The 13396-nt window shown below is 39.5% G+C and overlaps 1 long non-coding RNA gene across 6 annotated transcripts in view; it reads right to left on the bottom strand.

The window, feature by feature from the left end:
- Positions 1 to 919: 919 nt before the first annotated feature.
- The window catches only part of LOC308596136, a 134608-nt gene continuing 122131 nt past the window's right edge, over positions 920 to 13396 (bottom strand). For all 6 annotated transcript variants that reach the window (XR_014012341.1, XR_014012342.1, XR_014012343.1 and 3 more), the window contains one exon: positions 920 to 2255. This is a non-coding gene — a long non-coding RNA (uncharacterized lncRNA). The remainder of the gene's footprint in view (positions 2256 to 13396) is intronic.

The following is a 13396-nucleotide window of genomic DNA, read 5'->3' as shown; positions in this document are numbered from 1 at the left end:
ATGAATCTTTGCCCATTGAAAATTACTAGCACTTGCTTGCACAAATTCAAAAAGATGCAAAGGAGAAAAGCAACACAAGATGGAAATTTAAAATGACTGACTGACTGACTAAATAAATAAATAAATAAATAAATAAATTCTATCTATACTGATCTACCAGAAATTCTGGATAGACTCTAAAAGGAACGAACGGGACAATAGCGAGACCAGGTATAGACTGATACTGTTATAGCTCATGGTTTCCTTACAACCCAAAGCAGCAGGGAGTGATTTCAGTGGATAAGCCACTGAAATCCATAATGACGTGGTTCAGAATACTGAATCTGTGTTATGAATTGAGCATCATTTTCACACACACACCCAAGAAGTTCTCCTCCACCTTCAAATGTTAAATGTGATTCTGCACATTCATAGTCTGCCCTGAGGCTGAAAGGGCTGCTTTACAAGAGCATCTGCCAATGTTCTTCCATATCAACCTCTTTGTTCTCAATTAAACTTTCACTGACCACAAGGCAAACTCCAAAAAAAAATATAAAAATATGCAGGCACATGCATATGCATTCTATAATGGTAACCCAGTTACTCTGAGTGAAAAAGTATTTGATTGTTGTGAACTATGTATACATCCAGGCCACACAATTAAGCAGATATTGGTTCTCTTGCTTATTTATTGTAGTTCTTTTTTTTGGTGTCCTTGATCTATACTTGAAATACTGTAAATACTTGTCAGGAGCACCTCTCCCAATTTTGTTCAGCCCATGAGTTAAGATGTGCCGGGTGAAGTTGTCCCATCACTGGCAGTAACTCATAGCCAGGTCTCCCTGGTGGCATCCAAGCTCTCAATTTATATGTGGATTATTCAGGACTGTGCACAGGTGATCAGGAAAGGGGAGGAAAATGCATTTTACGCAACCAGACGTGGGTAACAAAATACAATTTTATCTCCTCCAAAGAGGTTGAATTATTATTGAGAAGACAAGGGTCCAGGGTTATCTCATTACAAGCACCTGTATCTCACCCAATATGAAAACAGTACCCTATCAGCACAGTCAACTTGGATTGTGGAAAAATAACTTTGTGATTAAACAACATGTATTATTCCAGAGAGACAAGAAAATACAACAGCCTAAAAATCCCACCACTTGGGGCAAAATGCATTTCAAAGACTGATGCACATGTGAACTCATCTATTTGTCAGTTTCAGGATGTCATAGGATAAGCTCATTGTTCTGATCGGCTCTCACATAGATTCTTCGTCCAGTGGACATTTCCCCAAAGGCAGTATTTCATCTCCGACTCAAGTCTTGATGGTTGGACTTGCCTGTTTCTCCACAGGTCTGCTCTGTATACACTACCCGACCTCATTAAATCTGGCATTTCACAGACATGTGCCATACATCTATTCCAGCAGCAGATCTTAAAAGCTGCCTGGGGCCAGTTGAGGCATGCTTTATTTTTCCCTTCTGCCTAATCCGTTTAGGCATTTATAGTGCACCCATCGCTGGGTTGTCTGAATGCTTCTCCAATACCTTCTTTGCATATGCAGATAAAAGCAACATTCCATATGGCGCATGGCTGTGAACTATAGACACACCACACTCATAAAGGGTATGCCTACAGACCACCATTGTCAAGCGCGCACACATGTGAAGTCCACCCTGCCATAGCAATATCTGAAATACAGTAGGAGACTTGCCACTTCTTCGTTTCTTGTGTATTTTGATCCCATGTATATGACACACTGGATTGAAAAATTGGATTCAGAGGCCGCATCTGGCACCTGAGGTTGTGCTTAATATTTTGCTTCAACTCCACACCTGCACGTACATATGTACATTTATAAGAATGAATTATCTTCCACTCTTCTGTTAAAAATATAGCGCTATATAAATATATAGTTTCAAACATACAAATCCTGGCCATGCACCACTTTTTGTTCCTAACACTTTGCAATCTACTCAACAAGATGCCCCTGAATTATATTTTCGTCCCCACTAACAAAGTAACAAATGATGTGATGACACGTAGATGTCATCCGCTCTCACCAAGATCCAAGAATCTTCACTTCCAGTGTTATTTCATTATAAGAAGCAGGAGTGATTTTCACATCTGCAATACACTTTGTAACCGCATCCAGATCAGTCCTTCTGATGTTGAAAATTCTGTAGCCGATTCCTCATTATTGATGACTCTCTCAAGTCAATTAGTTGCTCCTTTCTATCAGGTTGCCTTGAAGTTCTGTATCAAATTCCTTTCTGAATACAGAAGCAAAACAGTCAGTTAATGAGAGTTGAACATTCTTAGACAGAATTTCTTATTTCAATGATTTTCATAAGTGGCAAAATACTGAAGGAAACGGCGCTGGACTGTCTCAATAAGACTTTTAGGATTGAGTAAATATTCTGTCGCAATATATACAACAGCCCCATCCAGTTTTTCTAAGCTGGTGGACAAAGATGTCAACAAGGTCATCATAATCCAAGTCTTGCCACACCCTGTTACAGGCAACTCTGCCATGTGAGAGTCTATTCAGGTTGTCCACTGCTGTAAATAAGAATACTGAAGATAGTTATTTTCATTATCATTTCACAAACTGTCTGAGAGCACAGAATTGGCATAGCCTAAACTTGTTAGCCATGTTCCCATCAACAGAACATGAAAACAGCAAATTGAATGTGCTATACAGTACTTTAAAAACAGACACAGCTTGATACAATGATGACCTAACATCACATACTTATTCATCATTTTTAAAGTACAGTATAACTACTTATTACTGTTATAGTTTATGAAACGCTGTGCAGTCCTACACACACGTATTGGAAGTAAGTCTCACCTAGTTCAATGGGGATTACTCTTATGTAAGTGTACAGAGAATCATAGCCTTACAGCAGAACCCAATGCATGTCCACTTAGAAGTAAGTACCCCTGAATTCCATGGGACATACTCCCCAGATCAGTGGTATAGGATTGCAGCCTATATTTTAATTTTTAATGTTGGCCTTCTGAAAAACACACACTGAAGGCCTCTCCAGATTCATTTAAACTAGCAGAAGTCATAACCTTGAGTTCAAAATGATATGAGCTGCATCCTTTGAGCAGGGTAGCATCCTTTTTGACATTTTATTAGATGCATGGCTTCCAGGACAAGTATTTCTAACTGCCAATTTAGCTGGCTTCTGTTCATGAAATGAGAAGGATGCCATCGGGTCCATTGCCTCAGGTAGCAAGACATCTCAGGCTGGACCTGACTGACTCTAGGGAGCATTTAAAATAAGAGCTCATCCACACTTTTGCTTGACCCATATTTTGATCACATTGTGTTCTGATTAATTCCCCTGGGTCTGAGGGCTTTTCTTGTTGTTCTGCAGCTGTGCCTTGCAGAAATCTGATTTTACCCGCTGAATTGAAGCTCCGTTAAGCAAATCTCTCTTCAGATTTTCCATGCATCTGATAAGACCTGACTCAGCGAGTAAGATCGGATTTTCTCAAGGCACAGCCATGGAGCAACAGGAAAAGCTCTTAGACTTGATGGAATTAATTGGGACACAATACAATGAAAATACGGATCGAGCAAAAGTGTGGATGAGCACTAAATCAAGAAAGGTTTTATACAGGGGGCATCCATAGTCCAGAAATGCAGAAAGGAAAACACAGAGATAAAAATTCATTCTATCTTCTCTGTAAACAAGGGGAAGTTTCACATCCACACTTCCAGTTTAGAAAAGGGCTGTTTCAGGTTTTCGTTCTTCGCAGATTACTGAGAACTCATACACAAAAGCCCAGGATTTTCCAAAGAAATTCAACTCAATTCCAAATCTCCCCTACAATGTTTCACTTCTCCATCACCTCTACCCTCAGCAGTAGCAATGGGGAAAGTCAAAGGGGGGTGGTTGGTCAACTAACAACTAACTGGAAATTCCAGGAACACAGATCCATGGCAACTGCTTCTGGGCCTTTACCTCTGGTACATTTGCACTGGGAATTTCTTGTTAGTAAGACTTCCGGGCCTAATGAAGGCCAGAAGAGCAGACTTCTCTTTGTGCCCTTCCCACTGCTGGACAATCCCTCTCCATTCCACCACCATCACCACGTTAGCCTTCTTCTTTCAAGATGACACTGTTGCAGGGAGGAATCTTCCTTTGGGATGGGTCACATGGGAAACTTTGAGCAGAGAACCCCTTGCAAATTTCGACTAGCCAGTGTGTGGATTTATTTTGAATGCCAGACTCTGCCGGGTCTTGGCGTTAATTACTGAAGGCAGAGGAAATCAGAAAAGGAATTGACAGCAGGTCAGATTTAATGGACACTTAAATCTGGCTGTTACTTGGAGAAAAAGTTTCTCAGGTTTCTTGGCAGGCAATAGATGTGTGGTGATTCCCTGCTATGCCTTTTGATGTTTTCTGGAATGTGTTTATGTCAGCCTGCTCTTGAGGTCATTTTTAAGTTAGGGACAGTGGGTGATAGCCAACATTAGTCACATTCCGAGTAGACCTATTGAAATGAATGGATCTCTTAAGAAATGCCTTCACTGAGCTGAAATTTCAAGTGCTACTGTAGTTCTGGGTGGTCACTGCAACAAGGTCACTTATGATGGCAGATTCTGTGTTTGTGGCCAATTTCAGGTGGAAGATATTATTCACTATCTGTTAATCTGTCCTTTATATAGTAATCCAAGAGAGATTTCTGAAATGTCTTTTGACATGTGGAAGCAGGAACACCTTGGAAGAAACAGTACTATTTCTTTTGAGTGACACTAACAGCTTTGTGACACGTGAAGTGTATCTTTTTTGCACTGGCTGCAAAAAAAATAAAAAAGAGTGTTAGATAATATTGCTGCAAATTGTTTTGGGAACTCTGAGGTTTAATCTGAAGCTGAGTTCGCTGATGGTACCAAAGGCAGATAGAGGAGAGTGTGAGCTGTTCAGTTTCACCAGGCGCGAAAATTTTGGGGCACCCCAGCAGGCGCCATAGCTATGAAGTCTAACAGAAGGTGAGAGGCGGCGGTGCCGGATTTTGGCAACGCACAGGATGCTTCTGAAATTTGAGACACTAAGGTACTGATGGTACACTAAGATACTGATGGTACTTCTATTTTTTTCTTCTTTTATATTATTGACGCTTGTTATGTTATTACTGTGTTTGTGTTTAGGTGTTTTATAGCATAATTGTCTAGCACAATAAATGTACTGAATTGTGTATGATTGTCACTGGATATTCCCCAGGATATCAGGTTTGGTTCCCACACACCCTTCCCCAAATCATGCCATGCATCTAATAGCAGAGGAAAAGAACAGAACCACCATATATGGAGGGAGACTGGCAGCCCTGGTTCAAGGAATGTTGTGTTAACAGTTGATCCTCAGTTCTGGAACTACTGCAGCTGCTTCAATCTTACTGCCCCCAGATTCATAGCAAACCATTATAAACGAAGAAGCTACCAAGAAGGCCAGCCAACAGATCTTGGCTGGAGTTCTGGGATGGTGTCTCAGTTGGTTTGTAATTCTGCCAGCACCGACCTTTCTGATGCTGATCTAATGAATGATGATCATATCCCTGCAAGCTTCAGATAGCAGAGAATACCACTTAAGTCTGAATTGTACAAGGGCACATTAGCTGCAAGTTGAACAAGTCAAGGGTAGTTCTCTGCATTCATATTGGTTTGCCCTTGGCAGCATCTGTAGCACACACTTAAAGAAGAAGAGGAGTTTGGATTTGATATCCTGCTTTATCACTACCCAAAGGAGTCTCAAAGTGGCTAACATTCTCCTTTCCTTTCCTCCCCCACAACAAACACTCTGTGAGGTGAGTGAGGCTGAGAGACTTCAGAGAAGTGTGACTGGCCCAAGGTCACCCAGCAGCTGCATGTGGAGGAGCGGAGACGCGAACCCGGTTCACCAGATTATGAGTCTACTGCTCTTAACCACTACACCACACTGGTTCTCAAAGCACATGACTCCCCCCACCCAATGAATCCTGGCTACAGTAGTTTCCTCCCTCAAGCTAGAACTTTCACTATCCCAGGATCCTTTGGGTGAAGTCATGCTTTAAATGTATGGTGCGCACACAGATTCAGATGACTGCTAATCATATCTGTATTATTATTTGCTTGCCCTTCACTTTTAAGGTCCCAGCTCAGGGTTGCAACAATTAAAACACTATATTAAAACCAGTTTAAAACAACTTACAATAAAAGAAATAAGGTGGGTCTCTCAGTTCCCTAAGTAAGGATTGTATACATTATTCCATACACACCCAATTTTGTCTTTGGGTTATGCTGAAGAATACTGACATCCAAAGGTCCCCTGTGAGTTTTGTGACTTAGTAGAGACTTGAAAAACAAATGTTGCTGATCCAAGTCCAACATTCTCTATACACTACACCATACTGGCATTTAGGAATCTGCTTTCACTAACTATTCCTTAGATTCTTCAAGGTTTCATAAGAATGATTCCCTTCTGCCCCAGCTACAGCAGGAATAAAGGCATTTTAGAACATAAAGCTTAAAGCACTATTTTATTCAAGCATTTCAAAATACAAACATAATCCTACAATGGCCAGGCAGCTCATTCATCACAAATTATATTTTCTCCTGTATATTTATAACGATGCAAAGTTCTCATAATAGCAGAGGAGTGGGGAGGCAGTTGAAAAGAGAGGTTTTAAAAGGCCTTAGTCTGCAAGCCCTCTTTTTCTGACTTTCCTTCCGTTATTCTAACTTGTTGAAAAGAAGTTAAAGCAAAACAGTACAAATGTCAGCCATCTGTAGGTTCATTTTTCCAGGGAGATTGAAAGGAGGCCCGTTTGTGTTACTAATAAAAGGCAACTGTATACTCCAGCAAAGCAAATATTACTGTTACCAGTACTGTAATAAGGTTTCCAACAGTCCAGCTTAAAAAAAAATAGTTCTATAAATAAGTATCCTTGCCCCAATCTGTGTATTTTCCATTTCTAGACTGTAAATTTACTTTTGCTGATCAAAACTGATCCAAATCTTGGGGCCAGGTGCATGTTTATCAGGTTGGCAGTTCAGATCTTTCTCAAGGATTACATTCACAGCTCGAAAATGTGGGTTCTGAGCCAGGTACAGCCATTCCATTTTAAACTACCTGTACACAGCTTGCTTACATATCCCAATGATTGATATCACCTGGTATATCTTTATTTCCCTGTACGACCACAACCAGCATTATGGGGGGGGGGGGCAATCCCTGCCGCCCCATGTGCCGCCACAGATTTATCTTGGATATGCCCTAGAACAAGCTTTTGATCCTTCCTCTACAATTTCCCACCTTCTCCTGAAATCTCTCCCCTTCTCTCACTAAAATCTGAGATGGCGCCATTGAGAAACGGTTGTAATAACAAGAGAGTAATGCTATGGAATGAGATGGAGAGATAAATGGGAGGGACAGGCATTTGTTGTTAGTATTATTTAGCTGTTGAAAAAAACGTGTAAAATGCAGAACTTGAGCATTACATTTTGTTTCTAAAATGCACAGAGTTTCATTTTCAGTCTAATGCTGCTGGTTTTCGTTGCTTTCGAGAGCTGATATCTCTGATGTTCCTAGCTATTAGAAAATTAACGTACTTGGATAGGAGATTGAAATACTTAATGAGAATCACACCACTGGTGACCATTTCTTTCAACAATATAGCCCCATAAAGTGATAATGCAATTAGCTGTTTATTTCTGGCACGCATGGGCAGTGCAGAAGCATGGAAAACAGTTAAGAAGAGAAAAGCACAGAAAGGAAACACATTCAAACCATTTAGAATACATCGGGATGTTCCGAACAAAAGAAAGAAAAATTAGAAACTCGCTGAGGTATGGCCCCTACATATGGGTCAGAAAGGGAAGTATAACACAATACTTATGGAATCAGCATCAGCACAAGGGCTGGGATCACCAGAATCCTACATGCTGCTGTTACAACACAGTAAATCAGGAGTGCCCTTGAGATGTTAGTGGACTACAATTCCCATCATCCCTGGCCTTGCTGAGTAGAGTTGATGGGAATTGTAGGCCAGCAGTGTCTGGAAGGCACTACATTGGCTATCCCTGCAATATAGGAGGCGGCCAGTAATTATGTAGACATGCCTCAGTCCTAAACCTATTCACTTGTACACCAGTACAAGTAATTCCCAGTAATTCATGGCATTTACTTCCTTGTAGGTATGTTCAGGCTCAGGATATGGGTGTGTTTATTCTGCCTGTCAAAAACACTGGACTTTCCTGATCATAAAATATACAGTGTGCTATTAGAAAGCGGGAGGTATAAACAAAGAAAAAGAAATCTACTCATCGGTTCATATTAAGGGGGATGGAGTGTGAAAATGAGGAAATGTCGCCTATTACAATAAACCAGCATGAATCCTGTCTCATGCACATTTGACTCAATGCTGACAACATCCTACTTGGAAAAAGAGTGAGAATTAACAGTGTAGCCAATAATTGGTTACAAAGGACAGCTATTGTTTCTTAATCCCTTTTTCCATTACTCGATTACACATTACGAGTATGTGCTCCTCTATCTCCCATTGGATGCACAGATGCTAAAACCACAGGAGATCATCTTAATCCTCAGGTGCTTTCAGAACAATGAATTCAGTTAGTCTTATTTCAGATAAACCATTGACAGCCACAATATGCCAACATGGAAAAAAACAGAAGCATGGTAACCTGCCTGCCATTTATACAAACACTGATAAATATTTTAGCTTATTCATATATTTATATGACTCTCTCTCTCTCTCTCTCTCTCTCTCTCTCTCTCTCTCACACACACACACACACACACACACACTTTCATAAAATTTAAGCTCCTATTGGATTTTATCCCTTGGATTAATAAAAGTTGGTGTTCTGGAACTACTCCAGTTATTAATATAATGGGCAACTTATCGAAGGGCCAAACTAGACTTCATGATAATAATGCATCAGATTGTTGTTCTTTAAATAGCAGCTGGGTGTAGCGAACAATCAGAATCAGGGCCTTGGTGTGTTCTAAGGGGAATGTTAATCCTCCCACATCCCAATGAAAATCTCCCCTAAAACTGTTATTATCCCCATTTGGAAAGTGTTCTTTGACTCCTGTGGAAACATTCCTCCGGGGGGAAATCTCTTTTTTTTATATAAATTTTTTATTGGTTTTACAAAAAATTTTTAAACAATACAAACATATAAAAAGACACACAAACACGTATAATTTCATAACCTTTTTTTCATAAACCTCGTTTCTCAGACTCCCCCATACCTCCCCTTTCTGCATCCCAATGTCCAAAATTTTTCAGCAACTTCTAAATAATTCTATCAAGCATATGTCTTCCTGATCTTTCCTTCAATCTAATCTTATATCGCTGTAACCCTTTCTTTCTCAAAAACTCGGCATTTTAACATTCATCAACTTTATAATAGTTCTTTAGATAGATTTTAAATTTCTTCCATTCTTCTTCCGCCGTCTCCTTTCCCTGGTCACGGATTCTGCCAGTCATCTCAGCCAATGTCATGTAGTCCATCACTTTCATCTGCCATTCTTCCAGAGTGGGTAGATCTTGTGTCTTCCAATACTTTGCGATGAGTATTCTTGCTGCTGTAGTGGCGTACATAAAAAAGTTTCTATCTCTCTTTAACACCAATTGGCCGACAATGCCCAAGAGAAAGGCCTCTGGTTTCTTAGGGAAAGTACATTTAAGTACCTTTTTCATTTCATTATATATCATTTCCCAGAAGGCCTTAATCTTTGGGCACGTCCACCAGAGGTGGTAAAAAGTACCTTCAGATTCTTTACATTTCCAACACTTATTGTCAGGCAAATGGTAAATCTTTGCTAGCTTGACTGGGGTCATGTACCACCTATAGATCATTTTCATAATATTTTCCTTTAAGGCATTACATGCCGTAAATTTTATCCCGGTGTTCCACAACCATTCCCAGTCAGCAAACATAATGTTATGACCAATGTCCTGTGCCCACTTAATCATAGCTGATTTAACTGTTTCATCTTGTGTGTTCCATTTCAGCAGCAAATTATACATTCTTGATAAGTTCTTAGTATTGGGTTCTAACAGTTCAGTTTCTAATTTTGATTTCTCCACCTGGAAGCCAATTTTCCTATCTTGTTTGTACACCTCCATTATTTGATAATAATGGAGCCAATCTCGTACCTTGGGTTTCAATTTTTCATGACTCTGTAGCTTCAATTTATCTCCATCTTGTTCCAAAATTTCCCAATACTTTGGCCATCCGGCCTCCATATTGAGCTTTTTCAGTGCTTTAGCCTCCAAGGGTGACAACCATCTAGGGGTTTTGTTTTCCAACAGATCTTTGTATCTTATCCAAACATTATATAAAGCTTTTCTAACAATATGATTTTTAAAGGTCCTTTGCACCTTGATTTTGTCATACCACAAATATGCATGCCAACCAAATGCATTGTTAAAACCTTCCAAGTCCAAGATATCTGTATTCTCGAGGAGCATCCACTCTTTCAGCCAGCAAAACGCTGCTGCTTCATAATACAATTTTAAGTCCGACAGGGCAAATCCCCCTCTTTCTTTTGCATCTGTCAATATTTTGAATTTTATTCTGGGCTTTTTGCCCTGCCAGACAAATTTTGAAATGTCTTTCTGCCACCTCTTGAAACAATCCATCTTGTCAAGGATCTGCAAAGTTTGGAACAAAAATAACATTCTAGGCAATACATTCATCTTAATAACTGCAATTCGACCTAACATTGACAATTTCAAATTTGACCATATTTCTAGATCTTTTTTAATTTCTGACCAACATTTTTCATAATTGTCTTTATACAAGTTCAGATTTTTAGATGTCAAATAAACCCCTAGGTATTTCACCTTCTTAACCACTGTCAAGCCTGTTTCATTCTGGAATTTCTCCCTCTCCATAACTGTTAAGTTTTTCTCCAAAACTTTAGTCTTTTGTTTATTCAATTTGAATCCAGCCACCTGACCAAATTCTTGAATTATTTCCAACACCCTTTTTGTACTAGTCTCTGGCTCTTGTAAAGTGAGTACCAAATCATCTGCAAAAGCTCTTAACTTGTAGTGTTTTGCCCCGACCTGTACACCCTTAACTTGCTGGTCATCTCTAATCATACTTAGCAAAACCACCAGGACTGATATAAAAAGCAATGGGGAAATTGGGCACCCTTGTCGTGTCCCTTTTTCTATCTTAAATTCTTCAGTTACCACGTTATTTACAATCAATTTCGCTTTTTGTTCGGAAAATATCGCACCTATACCATTCTCAAATCCTTGGCCTACCCCCATCCCATGGAGATTCTTCTTCATAAAACTCCAAGAAATATTGTCAAAGGCCTTCTCCGCGTCCACAAATATCAACACTGCTTTAGTATTTATATTCACCTCCAGTAGTTCCAAAATGTCTATTATATTCCTCACATTGTCTGATAAGTGCCTTTTTGGGAGAAAGCCAGCTTGGTCCTTATGAATCTTCTCCATCAACACTCTTTTCAATCTTTTTGCCAAAATGTCTGCAAAGATTTTGTAATCCACATTAAGTAATGATATCGGGTGGTAGTTCTTAAGCTGAGTCTTTTCAGTCTCTGTCTTTGGTATGAGTGTAATATAAGCTTCCTTCCACGATTCTGGCGCCTTTTTCCCCTCTAAGATCTCATTACAGACTTCCTTTAATGGTTGTACCAACCACTCCTTTAAAGCTTTGTAGTATCTGGAAGTCAGTCCATCTGGTCCTGGAGATTTGCCCAGTTGCATGTTCTGAATGGCACCCTCTATCTCTTGTTCTGTTATTCTCTGATTTAGATCCACCTTGCTTTGATGAGAGATTTTTTGTAATCCATATTTTTAAAGAAATTCCTCTATATCCTCTTCCTTCTGCGGTCCTTGTGAATATAATCTTTTAAAATAACTCAAAAAGCAATTTCTGATCTCATTGGGCCTAGATATGTTCTTTCCATCCACTTCTAGGTTTGTAACTGTATTTAATTTCTGTCTTTTCTTCAATTGCCAAGCCAGAAGTTTACCACATTTATCCGCAGATTCAAATGTCTTTTGTCTCATTTGCTTTATCTTCCACTCAATCTCTTGATTCATCAATTCCATGTATTGTGTCTGATGTAACTTAATCTCTCTCAAGATCTCCTGGGACTTTGGTTTTGATCTCAATTTCTTCTCTCCTTCTTTTATCTTTTCCAAGATCTTTTCCTTCTTCTCATTTTGCTTTCTCTTTTTTACTGAGTTTTGTTGAATTAGAAATCCTCACATCACAGCTTTACTTGCGTCCCAAATCACTCTTTTTTCCACATCAGTTCTTAGGTTTAGTTCAAAATAGTCCTTTAAGGTTTTTTGGGCCTTTCTGTAGATCTCCTCATCTCGAAATAGGGTGTCATTCATCCTCCACCTAAATTGACCAGTTGTTGTAGGTTTCATTTCCATCTTCACGGCGTTATGGTCAGAGCAGGTCTTTGGGCAGATTTCTATCTTCTTAATCTTTGAGGCCAATCCACTAGTAATCCAGATTTGGTCAATTCTGGTCCAGGTCATCATTGCTTGAGAGAAGAAGGTTCCCTCTCTTTCGAGAGGGTTCCTTGTTCTCCAAATATCTATCAAGTCCATATTTTCAGTCATTTCAAAGAAGGTCTTCGGAAGTCTCCCTTCCTTGGAGATTGTCTGTCTTTGTGCCTTGTCCATATTTGTAGAAACCTAGAAACCACACCGTTCATGTCTCCCATAATTACTACATTATAATCCAAGTAGTCCATCAGAGTTTCATGCAGCTTCTTAAAGAATTCCACCTTCCCTTCATTTGGTGCATAAATTCCAACAACTAGTAATTTTTCTCCTTGTATTTGTGTTTCAATTGCCAAATATCTTCCTTGTTCATCTTTAAACATCATTTTTGGGGCCAATTTCTCTTTTGCATAGATCACCACTCCTCTTTTCTTGACTTTGTCCGATGAAATAAATTCTTGTCCTAATCTTTTGTTTATAAGTAATTTCCTGTGTATCCTGGTCACATGGGTTTCTTGTAAACAAATCAAATCCAATTGTTCTCTTTTCAAAATATGAAAAACTTGCCGTCTTTTCAAAGGCATGTTTAGCCCATTACAATTCCAACTAAGGAATTGCAGGGCCATCTTGCTATTTATCAATTACGCCTCCCATCGCACCAAGTTGCTGCTCTTCCTCTGTTGGTAGATTCAGTCCAAACGATAGATTCGAGATATCTACCGCCCCTTTTACCTCTGAAGTTGGGTCTACCGTTCCCTTTTGTAAATCCTCGTGGTTTTTCTCCAAAAATTTCTCTTTGTCCTGTATTGTCTTTATCTTGACTTTCTTTCCCTTGTAGTTAAAGGACAGTCCTTGTGGAAACTCCCACCCGAAAAGTATGTTGTTC

The sequence above is a fragment of the Podarcis bocagei genome, assembly GCF_964188305.1.
Source record: "Podarcis bocagei genome assembly, chromosome: 10".
Classification (NCBI taxonomy): domain Eukaryota; kingdom Metazoa; phylum Chordata; class Lepidosauria; order Squamata; family Lacertidae; genus Podarcis; species Podarcis bocagei.
This window is presented reverse-complemented; position numbering and strand designations above follow the sequence as displayed.